The sequence below is a fragment of the Protopterus annectens genome, chromosome 3.part1, assembly GCF_019279795.1.
Source record: "Protopterus annectens isolate FY-2018-M chromosome 3.part1, PAN1.0, whole genome shotgun sequence".
NCBI lineage: Eukaryota > Metazoa > Chordata > Ceratodontiformes > Protopteridae > Protopterus > Protopterus annectens.
In genome coordinates, this window is record NC_056732.1 from 1076035053 (window position 1) to 1076054086 (window position 19034).

Consider the following 19034-nt stretch of genomic DNA (forward strand, 5'->3'; position numbering starts at 1 on the left):
CATCACATCTTCTGTTACTGCTACTGGGGCTTGGATGGTGAGGATGGATTTGAGAAATGATTACTGCCTCATTCTGATTTGCAAAGGAGTTAGCATTTTTGGATTTGCAGCTCTTCCTTTTGAGTTGATAATGGCTCTCTGAGTTTTTCCCATTTCTCAGGGGACAGGCATTTTATCCATAACTAGATAATTCTCTTATCCTATCCCATTCATTCAGAAGTTGTCAAAAATGTAGACTGCAATTCCATTTTTGCATTCTTTAAGCTTGACAATGCAAATAAATCAGATCTGATACCTCCAGGAGTGACTTTTCCAGAAGCAAGAAAGAAGACAAGTTGTGATATTATTTAATTTGTGTGTTCCCCTTATGCATCTACAATCTAGAGTGTTCCTCAAACCTTACGCTATATGTTGGCCAGTATCATGATAGTGCAAAACACTAGGTTGTACAGGAAAGTTCCATCATATTTGAAGACTCTTTGTAGTAATTCAGAGAATCTGTTATACATATCAATTGCATTTATCCTTTTTAGTGAAGGGATTGAAACTGTGGAATTGGACAGCACAGGCAAATTTAAGGAAGTCATTCTCATGTCTTTGTCTGGAGGCCTGATTATGAATTCACTGGATATGGGGTGGGTGTATATCTGTAGTCATTATCTGTGCAAGGCCATATGTTTTCATCTCAGATTAGGATATATATAATACTCTTAAGGAAATGTTGTTCTTGTATGTTTGCTGTCACTACATTCAGCAACTATCTTAAATAAAGTGTTTTTCAGGTGTCTTGGATAGTACAGTAGTCATGTAGTACATAAACAAGTGCAGCGCATCTAGGTCTTACCAGTTAATTATAATTGCCATGGATTCTTTGGGCTTGCTGTCTTTCTCTCTCACACTCTCTGTCTCTCTTCTTCTGTCTCCCTTTCTGGTCTATCTCAATCAATTCTAGTTGACAGTGGTTCATCTTGCAGAGAAATGCAGTGGTTTGACATTGAATAAGACCTGATTGATGCATGTGGATTGTGAATGGTAATTCATTTCATAGATTTTTTTTGTCTGTAACTTCTCCATGAAAGACAGCATGGATAGACATGTTCATCTTCCTCTACATTACTCAATTTCCATATTTTATGACCATAATAACAGTACGTGCTGTCAGGTATTTGGAAGTGGTACCTTTCTCAAGCATGTCTTCCAGTTCTTTGAATTGAAAGAGTTCTTCTAAAGTCAAGAAGAGAAATGGCTTATATCATTCTACTAGTCCTATTTTGACATTGTTCCCCTCTCTGTGAAACAGTGTGCTACTGTTTCTTTGCCTTCTCTTCTAAGAGATCATCTTCTCTGATAACAAATTTAGATGTGGCACTAGTTCTTGATAGTCTTTTTCTAACAACATGGAAGCTGAATAGTCTGATATCAAATAAGAATTTGTCATTTTTTGATGCTTTCTACATACAGCACTAGGATGCAAAACTGCCCATGTTTACTGAGAAACCCTACTTTTCTAAATAGAAAAGACAGCTTTTGGTTTTAAGAAAGAGCTTTCTCCTTTGCATATTGACTTGCATGAGGTTCTTGGCTGTTTATCCAATTTGCTTGAGTCTTGCTTATTCATTTATTAAGGTATGTGGTTCTTTTTACCTTCTCAGCTTGACTTCCTTTGTAAAAGTTCTTGACTTCTATTCCTATTATGATTTTTTTTGGGGGGGTGCAGATTAAATTCTTAAGAAGGTGATTTCTTTTCATGGGATCTGAATATTGTTAATGAAAAGTTAAATCCTCCGTCTGAACCAACCTTTCCATTGTCTGTAAACATTCTGATCTGGAAAGCTTCTCTGTCTCTCCTAGTTATGTTGATCAGGGCAGAATTAGAATAACTTGTCTTAATGTTATTCCTTCACACTTTTACTTAGAATTCTCTGCAAAGAATGTTGGAAAGCATTATTTCCTGGTAGTAGTTAGCCACAATAATTCTCAGAACTACTGTCCTTGAAGTGCTTTTGTATCTTTGTATTTCTTATTTGGGAGAGAGAATCTTGCAGCTTATGAATCCCTGAAGATAATGTTAATATATCTTTAAGACAAAAGGTGAAAGAAAGTCAGAGTTCCAGTTTATCTCCTTATACTAATAGTATGGGTGCCCCATTAAGCAAATTTGCAGTTCTAAATGATTAGTGTTGTAGACTGGATTCTGTTATAATTTAGCTGACTAACCCATACTGGCCCCATTAACAGTTCATTCTTCTTCTTCTTCTTCTTCTTTTGGCTTTTCCTGGTTAGGGGTCGCCACAGCGGATCACCTGTCCGCTCATGATTGGCAGTGAAGTTTTACAGTGTCGAATTGCCAGCCTGGCACCCAACCTTCCAAAGAAGGCACACACACACACGCATTCACACCTAGGGCCAATTTAGAGTGTCCAGTCCACCTACTGCATGTCTTTGGGAGGTGGGAGAAAACCGGGGCATCCGGAGGAAACCCACGCGACAACAGGGAGGACATGCAGACTCCGCATAGAAGGCACCCCAGCCGAGGATCGAACCGGAGAACTTCTTTTTCCAGAGCAGTCTTGCTTGGGGAAGGGCTATATCTAGAAGCAGCTGTCTAGTGATTCATTCACACCTTCTTCAAATGTTGCAGGTTAATCTTCTACTGCAAGACCAGAGGAGGTTTTGCCCTTGAAGTTATTAAGGAAATTCCGGTTGGTACCTCCACCACTAAATTTGTAGCTTGCCATTCTTCACATAAGTCATTATTACAGGAGTTTTGAGATGTGAAGACAATATTATAGAACAATTGTGCAAGGAGAGCACCATAACAACACATAATTGACCTCATGCATGTCCTCTCTGTGTTTGTGAAGGTTTTTTCCAGGTGACCCATTTTCCTCCCACATTCCAAAGACATGCAGTACGTGGCTTGGACACACTAAATTGGCCATAGGTGAGAGTGTGCATGTGAGTGTGTGGTGTGGAAGAACAATGGCAGCAGATCTAGCCACCTAGTGGTGAGAACTTTGGGTCTACATGATTGTCACTGTTGAAGTGACACACTGACCCCATGAGCAAAAATGGAAAAAAAGGGGTTGTGGATGCATATATGGATTCCTGCCCTTGCAGTGGCAGCACCCTTCCCTCCCTTTGCCCTTTGTTTGCAACTTTCCTTCTCTTGTATCGTCCTGCAGCTTTGTTGGATATACAAGTGAATGAGCCTGCTGTGTAGGTGGTGAGGTCATTTGCAGAATAAGAATCAGAATATTTTAGAAGATGTGCTCTCAAACTGTTTAAACAAAAGGAGAAATTTTCAAAGGTATCACTGTTAACAAATGCTGTTAGGTGCTCATGACTTTTGTCAGGCACTATGACAGTACTTACTTCTGTTAAATATCTGTGAGAGAGGAATCTTATCTGTTCTCTGTTAGAGATAAAAACAGAGGCTGACCTGTTAGCTACATTGCTGTTGAATTAAGAGATTAGAGTTGTGTTATTTATATTATTCTAAATTGTAGTGAAAAGTTTTCAATTTGTAGTTGCAACAGTGAGAACCTAGAAGACATGTCCACCCTGCCCAAATAAATGGAATGTTGCTACTTTCTTATTTGTGGCTATAATCTCAGATTTCCCATTATGGCTAGAAAGACCATTACCTGTTGCTTAAAAATTTGGGCCCAGCTGTGCCATATGTCTTCTCTACCACAAAGACAAAATTTTGTCAAATCCCTACTATCCTGGTAAGTTTCCTTGTTTATTTTTCCTGCTGTTTGCTAATTTATGAAAAATGTGATGTATATATATAAAATGTAACAATTGTTGGTCTCACTACTATGCTGCCAATGTTTTAATTGTTCACATTTTTATTAATAAATATGAAAAAAATGACTTTTTATTTTTTCTCCTATTTTGCTAAATAACAAAAATGTTTGTCTATGCATAAAGCTCAACTCATTTAATATAGGTTTGCACAATTAACCGCCTTGACATTCTTATCAACATTGTCTTATTTTGTTTTGTAGTTATTCACATTTGTTTGCTAAAAATATTTTTATGTTTATTTGCCAAATTAATTAGCCATAAAAACATTTATTATAAAAAGTGGTTATTAGTAAATCATTTTATGCCAGATATCACAGTATTTACAATTCAAATGTATCTGATTTATTTTTGTCTGATCTTGACTGTGGTGAGTATTGCTGTTGTAAACAAAAATATTTAAAATGAGCTTTTCTAACTTAATAGTCTGACAAAATGAAGATAAGTAATTGATAACAACATTAGAGAGTAGATAAATGTTTGATGTGGACAAGGTATAAACTTTTATTGTTTATACTCTTGAGTCAGATATATATCTCAATTTCACTTGATCCCTGGGCTCTGCCAGCAAATGGTCTATTGTGATCATTGTACTACCCTGATAAACTAAATAAATGTATTGGTCCTTTAATAGGATGTATATAGGTCTGCATATAAGTTTATATGTTTGTACATGAACACTCATACATAGACACATATAAAAAGGGACCTATGTGTGTCAGAGTTAAGTAATTGTAGAAAAGTATGTAACTTTGTTGTTTCTGTAGGTATGTCTGTTTCACTGTGCTGTATGATTTTGCAATGCTGACTTATGTGACATTATTTGAGATGCTAATGATCTGTGTGGCTTTCGTTAAATTAAATAATTAGCATCTGATATGAATTTTCCACTAGTGACGTGTGCATTCTAAAAGTTAAATTGGTTAAACATAATTTTTTTCTTGTTAGATAATGTCAGCAATCATTTGTCAGTCAAACCTGCAACATATACCACTGATTTTAATCACAGAGCCAGATGAGCAGTTAAAAAAATATGTGTCAACTTGCACAGCCACTTATTTACCAAGACAGTACAATATATTGGATTTAAGTATTTCATTTCTGTTTGTTGCAGATTTACATTTTCCTTTGTGTTTTATTTCAATGACATGATAAAAATTGGATTGTAAAACAGTCTTGTCATTAGTAAAAACAGATTTCTTCCATGTGACTATGATTTTAGAAAAAAGTCACTAATGAAACAAAATGAACATTTACAATAAGTGTAACCTTTATGCCTTTTTGAATTTGTCATGTATGTAAAGGATTTTTAAATGAATCATACAAGCCATCTGAATATCTGAAAATTGTTTCTTAAATACGTCAGGTACTGCAGTTTTGGCAAAAGTTGTTTTGAATGTATATTTCTGTAAAAATCTAATGCTGTAAACATTCTTATATTTCAGTATGGAAACATTTTAGTATAAGAAAGTGTTTCAAATTTTTATCATACCTGTTTAATTTTTAAATAAATAAATAAAATACACACCAAAAATAAAGAAATTATAAGTGGGATTTTTGGAAATTTTTTATATATTTCTTTCTCTGTTCTTAGTTGTATACCAAAACACTGTGAACTGTTATTACTGGAACAGGGCTGTACATAATGCTAGCCTCTGGCTAGACAGATGGGGATTGTATGTTTAATAAACATGTTCCCATTGCAAATTAGTGTGATGTTTTATTTTTTACTGCAGCTGAAATTGTTACATAAAACAAGAGTTGTGTCTGTGAGAGACAGCCTTGTCTCTTACTTTTTTTAAGAATAGCAATGTTTATAGTTTATATAAACCATCTGAATTTAGCAGAAATACTGTTTTAACTTTTGAGTGACATGCAAAGATAAACAAATAATTTGCATTGAAGATAATAGTGCAGGCATATGAATAAGAAAACTGCAGTTCATGACAGGAATTCACAGACATCCACTATGCAGCACAGCAGGCAAGCATACATAGATGACATTGCATGGCATTAGAAACAATAATTACAGATGTTGTATATATAACCTGCGCAATTTAGACCTACTGAGCAACATTACAGTGGAGAGACTGCAGCAAACTGTGGCAGATCATCAAGAACATGTAGACTAAAGATAGTTCTGCACAGCATGCTTTGGACTGAGCTTTTGTAATAAAAAGTTGTATTAACTAGATGTATGACATATAAAGTAATGGTAATGAGGTAGTGTGAGTACTGGAATTTACACATACGCTGTTTCACATGACAAAGTACCTCATAAGGTAAATATATTGTCAGACTAAATCACAAGTAGGTGGCCAGAGTAGTCCAGCTACAACTATTAGCAAAACCAGGGTGTTTAGGACAGTAGACAAGTCAATGATTGCAAGCTGAGTAGAAACACATAAGGGATGCATATATTGGAGTACAAGGTGGGGAACAGTAAGGAAAGATACATTTTATATTTTGTGGGGATAGAGACCCTTTTTATCAGTATAAACAGAGAAGAGATGGATATTGAGGTAGATGAGGGAGCACTGGGTATGGAAAGAGGGTGTAGACGGGATAGTTTGTTGGGGCAGACAGACACACGCAATAGTACAAAAAATGGAGGATGTATACATGTGGGGGTGAGATAAAAAAGGATGGACACATACATACAGTTGTCTGATATGATGCTCTACTGTATCCTCATCCAGCTGTTTCAGCTACTTGAGTGGACATGATGTCCACCAGAGAGGGGGAATAACCTCTTCCTGGTAAGTCATCCATATCACCAGCATTAGCCATACCATGTAGAGCATCAGGTTGAAGCTGTTATAAAGATGCCTGGGCCTTCTCCTTTCTCTCAGGTGTACCTATACAGTTCAAATGCACTGTAAAAGTGATATGTCATTGAAATAGTCAACTGTAAATCAAATAACAGTTTTACACATCCTGCCTTGTTACCAGACTTTACAGTATCCCACAGCAGTCCACCTAGATGAGATGTATCTCTTTATGAGCTGAAAGATAAATGTATGCATATTAAAACTACTTGATTGTTTGCTATGCATTTAGCCGGAAGAAACTCAGTAACATTTAAATCTTACAGTGACTCTCTGGGCACTCTCTTTGTACCTCTGCTTCCACATCTGTAATAACCCAGGCTGCCTAAGGTCACTGTCTTTATGTCTACACAGTTTTGTAGACCATGGAATACCTGTAGGTCTAGGTAACCTGAAGGTCAAGTTTTACCAAGCATCCATCTTCTTGAAGGGTCCCTCATAATGACCTTGCAGCTGCAGCTTGTAGTCCTGTGAATGAGGTAAAAAAAATCATCTTGTCACACAGTGCAGGAACATTGCAGTACTAGATGCCATCCCTGCCTTACAGTATGCCAAAAGCTAAGTGGCATAGTAAAATGACAGACAGTGGGTATGTATGCACCATCGTGAATCACATTCTATGCAGTCATTTGCAGCTCAGTTGCTTACAATGTGGCTACACATGTCTCTTGTCTGCCACCCTGCACATTACTTGACATGACATGGTTCTCGTGAATGAACTGCATATTACCGCTACAGAGTCCATAAACATAATTAAGCAGTTTAGAGGCATTCATGCTACCAGCCCTTATTTATCTATGTAATCTGCAAAATTGTATAAAATTATGGAGTTTGGAATGTTGCCCTCATTTTGTTCACATTTGATTCACAAGATGATTTTGTGAATTTTTTTTTCTGTTAGTAGATATCAGGGGCATGATAAAAATATAGGAATATTTCCTAGGTGTGTTATTTCTATGTATTTACAAGTGGTTTATTGTGCTTACCATGGAAGGTTTTACTGACTATATCTGCACTTAATGTGCTTTTGGGGGGGGGTGCACACAGGATGTTATTTCAGCAAACCATTGTATAGTCAAACCTCTCATAAGAAGTTTTTTGTTATGCTGTAGCTGTAGCACACTCATACCTTTCAACTGTCCAGATTTTCGCAGAATGTCCAGATTTTTGCCTCATATTTTTGATCTATTCCTCATAGAATTTGTGGTTTTCTGGCAAATCACTAGGATAATCTAAGGACTGAAGTCACAAAATAATGACATGTATTTGAGTTTCAGACATCAGATCCTTCAGAAAATGTACGTTAACACAAATCCTGTTACTTTAACAAATGTCTAAGTTCATAAGAGCAATATTTAAAATATGTGCCTATTTTTGGGCGTCCCCCATTTTGTCAGACTTTGTCCAGATTTTTTGCACTAAGGGGTTGAGAGGTGTGAGCACACCTTACAGAGCTGCATACTTTGAATGTGTACTTGTGTGGAACAGGTAGCATTATCAGTACCTGTGTGCAATTTCTTAGCAGTCACAATATATATTCATATATTCTTTATGTCTAAACAGGAGTCGTAATCTCCACAGGAAAAAGCAAAAAAGGGACAGACAATTTCAGCAAATCTGAAAACAACATCTCGTACAGGGCTTCATGTAGCATTGCCTATAGTTAATTAGTAGATGGGGTGCAGCCCAACCATTGAGGGCATTAGGTGTGGCAGTCTATGCTGTGGGACATCAGTGTGATGGGTGGGCACAACAGTATGTTGGGTTAATGCACTGTCACACTGTCCATATGATAAGGCCTGCCAAGCAGTGGACCACCACAAAGCATGGACTTCCAAGTTCAATGAGCCTGACAAAGGCACTGAGGTGTTTCTTGTACCCTAGGAAGAGGGCATGCAATACTCTTAATCCCCATGGTGGTGGGGATGTCAGTGCCATGCTGACTCAGGCCTCCTTGTTTCAGAGGGTGATACAAATGTTAGTATTGTACAGCAGAAGTTTACATATACAGTCATTACACATACTACATATAGCCTAATAAAAATGTCAAGGTGCTCATTTCTTTTAATAGTCACTAGGACTGAAACAGATTGGTGTCACCCAGAACACTCTTGCACTGCACATCATATGGGCACCCTTGTAATGCATGTCATTGTGCTCATTCTATTTTATGCATTCTCAGATAGAAGTAGTGATAGGCAGCAGGTAGAAATGGCAGAGGGTAGATAGGGTGCTGATGTTCAGAGCTCCAGAGAGTCTGGCAGTGATGCTGAGATACAGGGACATGTGCTATGGATGGCATGGTGACACTACTGTTTATCTCAGTCTTGGGTGAGGAGCGTTCCTCCACAGAGAGTCTAAGTACAGCCAAATATACTAAGCATCCTATGGTCTTACTAAGTAAAGGCACACCGCCCCTACGGGAGAGGATGTCCTGTGGCTCAGAAACTTATTATTGCTCCCCGTGTATGTAACAGCAGCTACAGAGGTGTGCACTGCTTCTTTTGTGGACATACCCATCCTAGGCTAGCAGTGCAAGAGTTCACACCTAACTGTTGTCACCTGGTGTTTGCATGCAACACCGATTATAAATCAGATGTTAGTGAATGTCATCCAGGCAAAGTCTGTTTCCTCACAGTCCGCAATGCAACTGGCAGGTATGTGCATGGTATGAGCTCTGTGTGGACATGAAGCTCACACATCAAGAAATGAGAGCTGTAGTGAGATCTTTGGTGGCATATTCTGCCTCAGTTACCATATCTGTTTCTCAGATTGCCTGTGCCATCATGGTTCCCCAGATTGACAGTGTTTCCTATTGTAGAAGTAGGGTATATATCCCAGTTGGAGGTATATGTGGGCCATTGCAGATAGCATGTGCAACAGCTTTGTCTGGAGTTGTCAGAAAGCCTTACATCCTTTGCCATGAGTGACAGTTACCTTCTCCCAATCCTGGGACATCTCACTAGCAAACTCCATCTAGGTTCAAGTCACAAACTAGCATGATATCCCTGCCACACTAGTGGTCTGAAGCCCTGCTCCTTTCATCATTGGTGTTACACCAGGTCAAAGCCATGCAGTGGCATCCCATCCTTGTCACAGAAGGAAGTGATTGCTGACATCATTTACTCTTTCGGGTAATGTACCCCTTTCATGCTGTCCTTGTGATGTGTTTGTGTGGACAGTCTTATGTTATTCAGTCCCCATCCCCTAATGCAAATGATGATGACTGAAAAAAACAGCCTCTTCTCCTCATTGTACTGAGATGATGGCTGATGCACACTGTGACCAGACCACTCAGCGACCATTATAACCTGATATAGAAACTGCATGCATCATGTTCAGTCTGTGTAACAGTCACTTTATGAATATTGTGACCCATAGCTATCGACTACATGTTGCATCTTTGCCAGTACTGCCTTCTGTTTTCTCCACCACTGCCTGTAGGGCTGTTGTTGCTTGTACTTTGCCCAAATTCTGATTCTTGTCATTCCATCCTGCTGATGCATATGTACTGTAGTCAGGATGCTGGTCTTACTTCCTATGAGTCAAATCAGATTACACACTATGGCACATACTGTAAAAATTCCATTGAAAAAGTGGGAGAACCAGATAAATGCAGGTTATGTAAAACAGAACTGGAAACAGATATATCTCTTTGATGAGTCATACGATCAGAGGAGGTTACTAGGCTATTGACCCGGAGGTCATTTCAAGCCTAACCCTTTCATCCCAATGTAAGACCATAGATACTCTAGTCAATAATCAGGATTGTATTTATTAATGACTTCCCATGTCCAGGAGGGTCTTGGGCGCTATCCCCAGTAAGAATTTGTGGTGCCCCATCCACTCGTTCCTTTTGAACAGTTTCATAGATGTGCTCTGCTTCATATGAATTGGCAGCCTATTCTAGAGATGTGACAGTCACTGGGAAACAAATCTATCCCTACAGCATGTTCTATTCAAGTCACAGGCCATATTTAGGTCCCTGGAATAGGTATCTCTAGTCCCATTTGATGTACGGATGTCCAGCAAATTCATTAAGTTTGGGTTGGAGAATGCTGTGTAAGCCAGACATAAGTCTCCCCTAAGAAGTCTATACAATACTGGGTATAGTGACAGGGACTTTAGTCGGTCTGTGTAAGGCATGTACTGGAGTCTCTTGATCATCTTAGAAACCTCTGAGGTCTGTCCAGTTGCTGTAGGTGCTTTGTACAGTGCATACCAAAAGGGGTGTACACTCAATTATGAGCCTGATTAATGATGAGTATAGAGGAGTTATAACCTCCTTTGCTCTAGAGGTGATGCCTTTGCTAATCAAGTGTGCTACATCAAGAGCCTTCCTTACTACAGCAGATACATGGTGGTCAGAGTTAAGGACACATTCTACTTGTGATTCCAGATCTTTTACCACTCTGTAGGTGCACAGGGTATTGTTGTTAATTTGATAGTGTGAAGGGACATTGTTTTTACCGAAGGGAATGATGATGCATTTCTTTGCATTTAGTTTTAGAGTCCATGACTAAGACAGCAGTTGTTGGTCTGTGTAAGACCCTCCTGAAGTATACTGACATCATTTGTGGATTCAGAAATTGCACCCAGTTTGCAGTCATCCACAAACTTGGTCAGCCACAGCCCCTTAGTTTTGGCCTGAACTTCTGAGACGTATACACCAAACAGTAAGGGGCCCAGCACTGACCCTTGTGACACCCCACTGGTGACAGGTCTGCTGGCTGATGTGGTGTCACCCACTTTGATAGTGCACGACTGGTTTGTGAACCAGTTGGCAGCCCATCTTACAACAAAGGGGATTACATTCAGTTTGCTAAGTTTGTTGGTAATTCCTGAGTGTGGGATTGTGTCAAAGGTCTTTGTCAACTCAAGATATGCTGTGTGCACAGATTTGCCCTCATCAATGGCCCTGGTCACATTTTCAAAGAAATCCACCAGGTTTAACAGGCAGGATCTGCCCTTAACAAAGCCAAATTGGGTCAGATCCAGGGTTTGGAGGATGCCTATGTCTTTATTTATGAGGTCTATGATGATACATTCCATGGCTTTACAGATGAGTCTGGTCAGACCTATGTATTTATAATTCCCTGGGTCTGTTGCTAAGCCACCTTTGTGGAGGGGAATAACTGCTGCTGTTCTCCATTTTGCATGAAGAAAGCCAGTGGTTAGGCTGTGATTGAATAGGATACTTAATAGTGATACTAGTTCATGTTTTAGTTTGTTTAGAAGACTGCCCGGGATGCCGTCTGGTCCCATAGAGGCTGTGTTTTTTGACATAGACAAGGCTTTAATGACCTGCTCTTCAGATATGTAGGGTGGGGTTGATGTTGGAGGTAAGGTCTGTGATAGGTTTGGAGGGGATAAGAGAATGAAATTTTCACCAAATCTGTCCACTAGCATGTTTGCTATCTCTATGGGATCAGTGTGTGTGGTCATTAGTTCGGCACATGCTTGGGTCCTACCTTTTAAGCAACTTACATAGTTGTAAAAGGCCTTATGATTATCCTTGGCTATGATTGCTAAGTTTTTCTCAAAGTTACCCTTAGAGGATTTGACATGTCTTATTTGCCTGTTGAGGCTGAAGAGGGTGCATTTCCATCATTGGGGCCTCACCTTAGTTTTCTTAGACAGCAAGTTTTTGCATTTGTTATAAAGTATGTTGATGCTGGATGTCCACCAGGGTGGCCTTTTTTACTTGGGGCTCTGGCTTTGATTCTGTTTGTAACAGTTGAGTCTGTACATTTATACAAGTGATTGTACAGGGTGTCAGTGTAAGCTTTGGTGTGGTTACCACTTCCAGCTGGAGGTGGGGCTTTGAATGCACTTATACCTTCCCCTAGGAGGGTATAGTTTGCTTTGGTGAAGTGTTTTGGTCTGAATTTGCCCTTTGTGAGTTCTGGTGTTAGTGCCAGTTCAAAGGCAACCAATTTGTGGTCAGATTTAACTAATGAGGGTACGACCGTTGCAGTGGTGCTTCTGTTTGTCATGTTAGGACCAGATCTAATATGTTTGTTCCTCTTGTTGAGGTTTGAACAATTTGCTCCAGGTTATTTGAGTTAACAAAGTCAAGGAACTTTTGCACTAGTGAATTAGGGCTAGAGTAGGTTTCCCAGTTGATGGTGGGATTATTGAAACTCCCCATGACCAGAGTGGCAATATTTGGACTGACTCCAGTTTCGTCAACTAAGCCTTGTATGCATCATAATCCATGGAGGGGAATTTGTAACTAGATATAACTTGAATGGACATCTTACCCACAGTAATCTGAACTTGGGATAACTCCATAGAATTGTCCAGTCTAACTAGTCACAATGTGAATTTATCTCTAATATAGATAGAAACACCACCTCCTTTGGTTCTCACATGTTTGTTTTGTGGTCTGATGGTGTGGGAGGCATTGTAGCCTTGCAAGGCTGGGGTACTCTGTGAGGCCTTGAACCTGGTTACTGTGACTGAACGGACATCTACATCGTCCAGTGGTAGAAGTTCTTCCAGGGTGTGCAGTTTTTGGTTTACATTCCTAGTGTTAAGCAGTATAACCCTTACTTTGTCATGGTTGGCCATTTTCACAGCTGCAATTTTGTTCTTGAAACCTCGCCTAAACAAATGCACTATGGGAGAGGCAAGAGACTTTGCCAGCAGCTGAAAGCCTAGTGGTGCTGGATGGAAGCCATCTCTGACAAAACAGTGAGGTTTGTCGACCATGTCATCCCAGGCTAACAGAAATTGGATCCCATTTGAATGACACCAAAAACTAAGCCAATAATTGAAATTGATCATTTTTTTCATTATACTGTGGCATCATTCTAGGTGAGAGTAATATGCTGCTCACAGCTTGGGACATACCTGCCTGGGACACATACTCAGAAAGCTCAGTCGTGTCTCTGTTCATGTAGTCCAGTAAAAAATGTCTCGGGTCATTCACTCCAACATGAGCTATGACAGAGTCATGATGGTACTTGCTGCCGAGAGACATGAGTGCATGCATGATCTGATGAATCCTGGCACTGGACAGGCAGCTGACCGTGACTTTCTCCTAATCTAACCAGGTGAGGGAGACATCTGTGTGTCTCACTATAGTGTCTCCAATGACAAGAAAATTTGTTTTTTGAGTATTACACCTTAAGGGTTTGGTAGATGAGACACTGGTGCTGCTATGTGTCTTGGGTGCTGTTGGAACTGTGTTAGTTGTAGCAGTCTTTTGTTCTGGAGGTCTCTGATGTTTCTGTAAGTTTTTTATGATACACTCATGGCTGAGGATCTGTATACTGAAAAGTACAGTAATGTGGCAAGTTGCATTAAGGATTGTGCAAACAATGTAATATAGATGCAACACTGGAAATAAGAACCATAAAGTATTGTCAACAGTGATGAAGTTTATATCACATGGGATCTCCCATTACCAATGGTTCAAAAAATAGATGCAAGAAAACTGGATATTGTAGTTCAAGAAATAAAGGCAAAAGTTTCTTGAACATTGAAATTGATACAGCCAGTGCTTATGCCATCTTATGCACTGACAGACACAAAGTCATAAAATACTAGGATTTACAAGTAAAAATGAGATCAACATAGAAGAAAGATACCCAGACAGTACTATTAATAGTAGGAGCAACAGGTCTAATAAAAACGAATTTACAATCGTACTTGAATATGTTATGAATACATGTAACCATGTGTGAACTAGAGAAGGAGACAATTCTGGGCAAATTGTGGGTGCTGTGAAGTGCACTTTTGGCTGACCTCTGAATGATGCAATACTGATTTCATAAAGTTTTATTGCACCCTTATTTATGGATGGGGTCTATTCCCATCAAAGTATGTAAAAAACAGCATTTGGAGAAATTAAATTAACAAAAAATTGATGGCTGTCTCAAAGTAGAACTGTAATGACCAATTAGATGTGTCATCATTCCAAAGACATGTTCAATTAAATTACATGTCTAGGCATGGACAAAGTTGTATTGCATTTCTGTCATAGTTTCAGGATTCCACACCAAAGCCATGAACTAGAGTTCAAGTGGTAGCCAACATCACCAGTAAAACACACCATTTGTTGGGGGAATGCCTATGTCCAAAGTGAATGTATGTCAATATTTATTTTACATATTGTGCCAGCACTTACCATTTTAATCACCACATTGAAAATGAGTATACAGGTCAGATGTTTGCCATATATGTGAATCATGTGAACTACCCGGATACCACACATACTCATTGGAAATACCCTGTGCATTTCACATTACCTTGCAGTTCAGGGAATGGCAGCCTTTCCTTTCCTCATACCTTTATATCTGAAAGCCTGCAAGTTACATGGCATCCTTATTGACATACAAGCACAGTCCATGGCACCTGGTATTTTTGGAAGATGTTTGTCATAGCTAATGTTGTGGTACTGATTCTTGCATTTTCCTGCTATGCAGAAGTCCATGGTCTTTCCAGATACCAGAGTCTTTTCACCATCCCACATCTGGCAGATGTCCATGCGGAGTGATGCCCAGACATCAGGTTATAAAATGGGCATGAGACAGTGCCATTATTAGTTATTTTTTGTCATGTAGTCCAATGCTCAACACCCCACTTTTACTTTGCATTGTCAATCAGTTGGCTTGAATCACCAGAGTTCCAGATACATTCAGACCGGTATCCCACTGGGGACATTTTGTATTGCTAATATTTAAGAAAATAAATAACTGTCTTTCTTGTGGGAAACAGATTCCCCTGTAAGATTTTCATCTGCATTGCTTGTTTTGTCTAGGCTCTCAGCATGACATTGCTAATTGTAAATATTGTGCGAGACAAGACCATTAAACATAGGGCTGAGCCCCTTCATTTACACATGTGGGCATGTTGCATGTCTCAGCATCTACTGGTTCCCAGGCTGTCCATCTGAAATAGAGTAAGAAGAGGGATGTTGGGGATTCAGCGGATGTTTCTTTGTCCAGGCCTTTTTCCAAGATTGATGTTACTGAAGCAGATAACGCAGATAACATTTGTCCAAGATTGATGTTACTGAAGCAGATAAGGCAGTTATGTGGCTGTCTGTTCTAACATATTCTAGTCAGGAGTCCTCTGGTGTAACCCTTACAGAAGTTGCCATGACACAGGTCCCTAGTTTGCAGTCCAATACTAGCCTGAAGTTGGTTGGTTCTGAAGTAGCTGAACTGGATACCGCTTCTGATGCCAGAATGCTGGTGACTGAGGGTGTAGGCAGTATACTTTTAGAGATCTCTGAGAAACAGATTGAGGTTACAGCCACCCACCCATGACCTGAGGACTTCACTTCCCCTAAAGCCTGGGCATCTAAACCTAAGAGACCTTTAGGTTTTCCCCAGCCATCACTGTCTCAGCCCAGTGACTCTTCTTCCCATGTCTCTCCACAGGACTTGAATTTCAAGAAGACCAGGCAACCTACCTTGAAAAAGGATTGCATGCCAGAAACTCCTCCTGGGAAAAAGGTAAAGGGACACCCCCCCCCCTCCCGGAATATTCAGATTCTTCAGATTCAGAGAATGAGTCAGAATTAGCATTTGAAGAACATCCTCCCCCTCAGATTTTCAGAGATTCTGATTCTGATGGTACTTGCCCTTAGCTTTACCCCCTGAAGATTTATCTTTTAGTGACACCTTAACAGGATGAAGGAAGCATTCAATTGGAAGTCTAGGGAATTCTCTAATCCTAGACCTTTTGCAGTTCCTCCATTTCATGTAGTTTTAGGTGATGTGACTAAGGACATATATCTGCACCCTGTCTACCTTGCCTCTGCTCCAAGGAAGCCATATCACTTGTATAGAGTGCTAGAATCTCATAAGCATCTTTATAAAAACCCAGTGGGGAATCCATCAGTGGTGTCTATAGAATCTGTTAAGGGATCTCCTGGGCCTGCATCGAAGAATCCTTACTAAATGACAGGGAAGGCAGATTGCTGGACCAATTTTGTAAAAACCTTCTGTTTCACCCACCATAGCTATGAGGGCTCTCAACTGCCAGTTTCACATACTCAAATACCTTGGGTCAGTACAGGAACAGATTAATCCAAGGCAGAGGGGATATAGGAGAAGAGACTTCAGATTGACATCCAGGACCAGTGGAATGCCTCCCTCCAGGTGTCCTCTCAAATGTGGCTATGATGCTTTTGATGCATCAAGCAGGGCAGCTGTGTCAATTACTCAGAGACATGCCTAGCAGAAAACTCAGACTCTGTCTCTGACTAGGTAAAAGCTGAGCTCCTTGATATTCATTTGGAACCCTGTTTGAGAAAAATAGTTGATAAACTGGATAAGAAGGGGAAAAATGAAATCTGTCGAGGAAATTTACTTTTCCTACTCCTCAGTATAACAAGATCTGCCCTTGCAAATCTTGGCATTTTCCACCCAAACATGAAAAGACTAGACAAACTAATGGGAAACGACCAAGACTGCAAAGAAAATGGCAAACCAAGCAACATTCTAGACCTGGGGGATTCAGTGACCTTGCCCCATCCCAAAAGTAGCTGGAACTATCTCCAACACCTCCTTTCCCCTCCCCCAAATGCTACCCAATGCAGTCCACTTTCTTAAACCAACCAAATCCCCCCTAACAGGAAGACTACCAGTCTTTTACTGCCATTGGGAAGCATTAACCCAGGACAAATGTGTATTGAAAATCACAAAGGAAGGCTACATCATGCAGTTTTGGAAAAAAAATCCCTTCCCAGTGATACCACCTCATTCACAAAAAACTGGAAAACTTATTGCCTCCCCATTATAAATGACCTGTTCAAAGAGTTCCCAATAAAGAAATGGGCATGGCTTCTACTCAAGACTTTTTCACTTGTCCAAAAAAGAAGGGACTTAGAGATCTATTTTAGATCTCTCAAAGTTAAGCAAATGACTTCATATTCCCAAATTCAAGATGTTAACCTTGCAAAATGTAGTTCCCTTGATCTTTCAACAGCCATGGATGGTGTGACACCAGGGAAATACCACCAGTCCTACTATCTGGAATTTTGAAAATACTTATATGTCACTTGAAAATATTAATATGATTTAAATAGAAATGTGACACTGCCAGCCCAGCTATCTGGAATTTTGTAAATAATCATATGTCATTTGTGAATAGTAATATGATTCATATGCTTTTCATACAAATGTAAGAGAAATATATGTTATATACTGAGCTTCAAGAATAGGTTCATAGGTTCATAGGTAGGTACTAGGCTATTGGCCCTAGGGCCTATATAAGCCTAGCCAAAAAGTTACCCTGGCTTTCACCACCCAAGAAAATTATTTTCCTGTGCCCTTGTCAAGCAAAGCCACAGAAGTGATCCCCGGGGTGAATTTCCTATTTCCCATCCAATCAGCAAGATTTTTCTTGAAGAGTGCTAATGAGGAGCTCTGTTTGACATAGATAGGCAGTCTGTTTCAGAGTATGGGAAGTCTCTGGGACAGGAATCTATCCCTCCAGCATGTTCTGTTTATTGTGGTGACAAGGTTTAGGCCCCTAGAGCGTGTAGCTCAGAGGAATTGGGATTTCTTTCAGTGGAGCATGTCCAACAGCTCTGGGTTTGACATAGCTTTGTATGTTAGGCAGAGATTGCCTCTGAGTAGGCGATATATGACGGAGTAAAGCTGGAGTTTTTTGAGATGGTCTGTGTAGGGCATCTGTTTGAGGTCAGTAATCCTCTTTATGAGGTATTTCTGTGGTCTTTCCAGTTGTTGTAGATGCCTTGTGAGGTGCACACCAAAAAGGGCGTTGTACTCTATAATGAGTCTAATGAGTGATGAGGAGAGGGGAACAATGACCTCTTTTTTTCTGGATGAGAAACCTTTTGTGATGAGGTCTGCCAAGTAGAAGGATTTCCTAACCACTGTGGCGATGTGATTATCAAAGGAAAGACTACTATCCACCGGTGTCCCAAGGTCTCATCACACTTTCAGTGTTAAGTAGACTACTGTCTATGTGGTAGTTCATGGGTACAAAGTTTTTACCAAAGGGGATGACAATGCACTTTTTGGCATTGAGCTTGAGGCCATGGCTTTGACACCAGGCATCTGTCTCAGTGAGGCCCTTTTGTAGGATGTCCACATCGTTAGGAGTTTCGATTATGGCTCCTAGTTTGCAGTCATCTGCAAACTTAGTTAGCCAAAGACCTTCTGTGTTAGTCTGTACTTCAGAGAAGTAGATACCAAACAGGAGAGACCCAGGACTGAACCCAGTGGTACTCCACTTGTCACTGGTCTGAAGTCGGATTTGGAGTCTGCTACTTTTACAGTGTGGGTTCTATCAGTAAGTCAGTTGGCAACCCATCTTGTGACATAGAGATTTATAAAAACAATAATCAAAAGAACGATAATAATGAAGAAATTAATCCACGACCATAGGGAAGGAGCCAGTACTTAATTGTAG